Source organism: Eriocheir sinensis, chromosome 48 (genome assembly GCF_024679095.1).
Source record: "Eriocheir sinensis breed Jianghai 21 chromosome 48, ASM2467909v1, whole genome shotgun sequence".
Classification (NCBI taxonomy): Eukaryota; Metazoa; Arthropoda; class Malacostraca; order Decapoda; family Varunidae; genus Eriocheir; species Eriocheir sinensis.
The window spans coordinates 615,616-621,210 of NC_066556.1; the positions used below are offsets into that span (position 1 = coordinate 615,616).

Sequence of the window (5,595 nt, forward strand, 5' to 3'; positions counted from 1 at the left end):
TTGTTTCATTTTGAACCCACTAAGGTGCTCATTTCAAATGTTTTGCCTGCTGTAGGATTTAAGGAATATGTGAAAGCCATGGACTTTGATTTCCTTCTTTTGAAGTTCACTGACTTCCGCCTCCCACATACATCCACATGACAGCTGCGTGCCATGACACACACGAGAAATCAATCCAGACCCGGAGAGGATTCACCCAAGGTTTCACCGGCCCCGAGGATCGACACACGACCGGGTACCGTAGAGCCAAAGAGGCAGGCTGCCGCCACTCCCCGGGTGTCTTGGAGGCTGTCCACACGAGGCGGGGCACTGCACTGTCTAATGTCTATCACTGTGAAGGGAAGGACAGTCATGCGGCATGCGGTGACGACAAAGCCTTTTTTTTACGATGATATTTGCCTCATTAAATTAACCCACTTTATTATAGTGTTACTTGCGCTATATATTATGTCGCTGGTAAATTATTTTCTTACCCCGGCCAGATATAAACTTATCAATAAATCAAATATAATTTCCATATTTATTAGGTTCGTAGTCCACACGTAAACATGGCGCAGGTGGTCGAGTGTGGTCGTGAGGGGGAAAAAAACTAACTAGCCCCATAAAACACCCAAGAAGAAGAACAAAAAGGTAAACAACCCACGGCCTAACCAGCCCCCTAAAACACCGAGGAAGAAGAAGTAAATGACAGTTCGTAGCAGTATAACAGTTCGTAGTAGTATAACAGTTCGTAGTAGTATAACAGTTCGTAGTAGTATGACAGTTCGTAGTAGTATGACAGTTCGTAGTAGTATGACAGTTCGTAGTAGTTAGTTCGTAGTAGTATGACAGTTCGTAGTAGTATAACAGTTCGTAGTAGTATGACAGTTCGTAGTAGTATGACAGTTCGTAGTAGTATAACAGTTCGTAGTAGTCAGTTCGTAGTAGTATAACAGTTCGTAGTAGTATAACAGTTCGTAGTAGTCAGTTCGTAGCAGTATAACAGTTCGTAGTAGTATAACAGTTCGTAGTAGTATAACAGTTCGTAGTAGTATAACAGTTCGTAGTAGTATGACAGTTCGTAGTAGTATAACAGTTCGTAGTAGTATGACAGTTCGTAGTAGTATAACAGTTCGTAGTAGTATGACAGTTCGTAGTAGTATGACAGTTCGTAGTAGTATAACAGTTCGTAGTAGTATGACAGTTCGTAGTAGTATGACAGTTCGTAGTAGTATGACAGTTCGTAGTAGTATAACAGTTCGTAGTAGTATAACAGTTCGTAGTAGTATGACAGTTCGTAGTAGTATGACAGTTCGTAGTAGTATAACAGTTCGTAGTAGTATGACAGTTCGTAGTAGTATGACAGTTCGTAGTAGTATGACAGTTCGTAGTAGTATGACAGTTCGTAGTAGTATAACAGTTCGTAGTAGTCAGTTCGTAGTAGTATGACAGTTCGTAGTAGTATAACAGTTCGTAGTAGTCAGTTCGTAGAAGTATGACAGTTCGTAGTAGTATAACAGTTCGTAGTAGTCAGTTCGTAGTAGTATGACAGTTCGTAGTAGTATGACAGTTCATAGTAGCCACATTCTTCCACATTAGGTCCACGTTCTTCCACATTAGATCCACATAGGATGCCAATATGTGACAGCTGATCAGTTTAAAATTCAATAGCCAGAGGATTGCAAAGCTACATGGCTCTGCTCACAATATGGGAACAGGTTTAGACATCAAAGAAAAGTAAGCAAAGAAATCATGGAAAAAAAGTACAAGTTGAGGAAAGTAACAATGAGTCACACACAGGACAAAGGAAATGAAGGTAAATGAGTTTATAATTTTAAATGCAGAATTAAGTATGAATCTGAGATGGAAGTAATATAAAACATAATTAATGAATATACAAGAGTGAAGGGAGATGGGAACCACTGAACAGTGAAAAGTTAATCCAAATTTAAGGGGTTTGTTGGGGGATATTTTCATCTAAATGATTTAAAACTTGGTGTCTAATGTCTCAGTATAAGTAACACAAAATGACAAAGGTCTGCTGATGAAGTAGCTACTACTACCCTTTTAAAAAAGCATGTGGATGTGACAATAGAATGTTAAGAAATTGGAACACAAAAAACAGAAATAATATAAATAATGGCTTAGAATTTTGAAGAATTACATTAATGAGCTAAATTACACATAAGCATAACTGATTGACAGCTTGACAAAAAAAAGATATTAAAGAAATAAAGAAATGGAACACAACAAAATGGAAAAATAAATTACAGATAAAGTTAAGACTGTGGATATATGAACCACGTAAAAAGGTACTTGAAAGAAATGTAGATACCACATTAGACACAAAATTTATATTAAGATGGACATATATCCAAAACTTGAAGTGGATGAACAGATTTCAGTGGAAAAATGGTGTCCACATTGTGGCTCAGAAGTAAAAACTTGATTTTTTTTTTTTCTGAAGAATTTGTTGAGAGAAAACCAAAGGTCCCAAAAAATAGATGATACATAATCTGATCACAAATGCTTTGATATATATTATGAAAAGGTTTGTGTGAGGGGTGATTTTTTTCTCATTTTTCTTGCTTGGAGGGACCATTAAGAAACATGATCCATGCTGCTACCGGGTTAATATTATGAGGCAAAGGAAAGAGATGGTGACAACACAGTTACTGCCCATCAAATCAAAAAATTGCTCTGGGCCGATACTGTCTTGTCAGGACTCCCTAAATGATACAGTAAAATATCATATATATAGCATTTAGATTATATCCTATGTATTATAAGTTCTCTAGATATTGTTTAAAGTAAACAAGATGATATGCATTGGTTAAATATGAATGCTGCACTACTTTGTATGAAGGACTTGAACATCCATGGACTATTACGGTACATCTGCGGGAGATCCTGGTAGAAGTAAACTATGGACAGTGAGGGTCAGCTGTATGACTTCTTCCATACCACTGTATGAGGCAGACAACAGATATTGTTAGGCTTGGATTAGATGAGGCACAAAGTTGGATCTGCCTAATATTTTCAAATTGGCAAAACAGAAAGGTAAAAATGGCATAACATTAGCTAAGGTCATGTCAGCATTTTCAGCAATCCTTGAAGAATGGTTTGGAACTATGAATAATGCCTAAGCAACACTACTTTTCAAGCCAGAGGTCATACCGAAATTCTTTGCCACAAAACCTGTTCCATTTGCCCTGAATGCATCAGATGAGCAGGAAATTAGAAAGTTAGAAGCAGAAATGATATTGAAATGAGCAACTTACTCAGATTATGATACAGCAAAGTTCCCATAGCCATGAAGGATGGTAGCATTAGACTGTGGTGAGTGCAAGGCTATTGTAAACATACCCTAGCTTAGCACCCAGTACTTAACCCATAGACAGGCTTACTGCTTTACAAGAAAGGCAAGATTACATTTCAAACATACATTTTAGCAACTTATGAATGAAATCTCAAGAATTCATCAGCATAAACATTTACTTAGGGCTTTTCGTCCATAAAGAACACCCTTTGAGATATCAGGCAGTCCTGCAACCTGGCGATTAAATATGGACAAAATTTTAACAGGTTTGCTTTAACTATTTTGTTTCGTTGACGACACCTTGGTGGAAAGAAAAGATCAAAAGCTGCATAATTAGAGACACAAGTCAGTTCCGTTACTTGTTGAAGACAGAGGCATGAAAGAACAGAGGGGCAAATGTAATTTTCAAGTGCTCCCAGTAGCATGCCTCAGTCTACTCATTGGTAAGCAAGGGATTCACTTAATAAGAGACATGGATGGGCAGAATTAGATATAAAGGTTTTTAATATTTTTAAAGAACTTGAATTATTTTTAGGGTGTCTAATATTTCATGGTCAAATTATAAGTTGGTAATGATTCAGATTGTAACTGGTCAGATGATTGCCAAGATTCTTTTGAGAAGAAAAAAACAAACATCAAATTTTCTTGTGTATTTTCATGATTTGTCCATTATTCTTGCGTACATTTGTGGTGTGGGTGCGTGGCAGACCAAGGTTGATAACAACTTGGGAGCGGATAAGCTCATACCCCATTATTATTTTCTGTAGTGCCTCCCCCAGCCCCACTCCTCTACCCCCCACCATGGTGTTGTCCAGCTCGCGGCATCCAAGCGCGTGTATCCTAAAATGAGTTCGTTCATTTTCTGTTGCAGGTGGTCACAGAAAACTGGAGCCGCGGGTGCTGGCCCTCGCCGAGCAGGTGGCACCGCGGCACCGGCAGTGGCACAGTGGCCCGCGGGAGACAGTGGTCGGCGGTAGGCGGGTGCATCAGTGCAGCGGTGCAGCCTCCAGCACGGCGCGCCGCCCCAACCCGGCGGCAGGGGACACGACCCAGCTGGCAGGGAGCGGAGGGTCAGCTGAGGTGAGCTGATGCTACCCGAGGCCTGAGAACTTATATATTTATTGCTCGCGTTATTCTTCCATTATTTTTTACTTGCACTTAGTTAATTCTACTACTGTAAGAGGGAATAATCCGCAGATTCACCAGAAATCCGCAGAAACATCAAAGTTGTTTTATATATATACAAAGCGCCCAAGAACGTAGGTTTCGTGCGTTTTTACTGCGCTCGTCCGGCGTGACGTGCGGCGGCTGTGCGCCACGCTGCGCTCCGCGGCCCCGTGCTGGTTCTGGCGAGGCAGTGCTATGTAGTGCTTCCAGGCATGGCGTGGTCGTGAAGCAAAGGAAGTCTTGCCTCAGTTAGCGGCGTTACGGAAGACTTACAGAGAAAAGACCGTAAGGGATGAGATTTTATCGCCCTGACTTTTTAATTAAGCGAAAGTAAGAGAACTATTAGGAATTCTAGGGAAGAAAAATGTGAATTTCCTTATATTTAATGATTGTGTGTGTGTGTGTGTGTGTGTGGGTGTGTGTGTGTGTGTGTGTTGTGAAGAACAAGACTACCCTTCAGTAATCAGGCTCAGGTCCCTCAGACGAGAATAAGCCGTCGTGATCATGGACGCCAGGGTAATGGGATTAAAGCCGAGCTCAAGCCTAGCCTGTCCTAAGCCGGACTCGGGTCACTGCAGCTATCGCCGCGCCTGACTCTCGAGGAAGACTATAAAGAATGACTCTGGGGAAAAAATAAGTTCCGATCCTTTTACCTTTGCCGTGCCCATGAAAGTGAGATCAGTATAAGGGCTGTCGTCTCTACCCCACCATACCCACTACATTCACGCCTCCCTATCCCAGTAACCCAGCCTCCCACGAACCTGACATTAGAGGAAAGGAAAAAATAAGTTCCCGCTCTCTTACCTTTGCCGTGCCCATGAAAGTGAGATCAGTATGTGGGCTGCCGTCCCTACCCACCACAACCACTGCCTTCCCCCCCACCTTAACGCCCTCCCCACGAACCTGACATTAGAGGAAGACTATAAAGAATGACTCTGAGGAAAAAAAAAGTTCCCGTCATCTTACCTCTGCCGTGACCATGAAAGAGAGATCAGTATAAGGGCTGTCGTCTCTACCCCACCATACCCACTACATTCACGGCTCCCTATCCCAGTAACCCAGCCTCCCACGAACCTGACATTAGAGGAAAGGAAAAAAATAAGTTCCCGCTCTCTTACCTTTGCCGTGCC

The 5,595-nt window shown here is 41.4% G+C and overlaps 1 protein-coding gene across 4 annotated transcripts in view; it reads left to right on the plus strand.

Moving 5' to 3' along the window:
* The first annotated feature begins 543 nt into the window (after window positions 1-543).
* Window positions 544-5,595, plus strand: part of LOC126981426 (hemicentin-2-like) — a 156,738-nt gene continuing 151,686 nt past the window's right edge. For 3 of the 4 annotated variants that reach the window (XM_050832442.1, XM_050832445.1, XM_050832444.1), the window contains exons 1-2: window positions 544-630; window positions 4,170-4,378. The gene's annotated coding sequence lies outside the window, so the exon portion shown is untranslated. Of the gene's footprint in view, window positions 681-4,169; window positions 4,379-5,595 lie in introns of all 4 variants that reach the window. The other variant, XM_050832443.1, reaches the window with a different exon arrangement.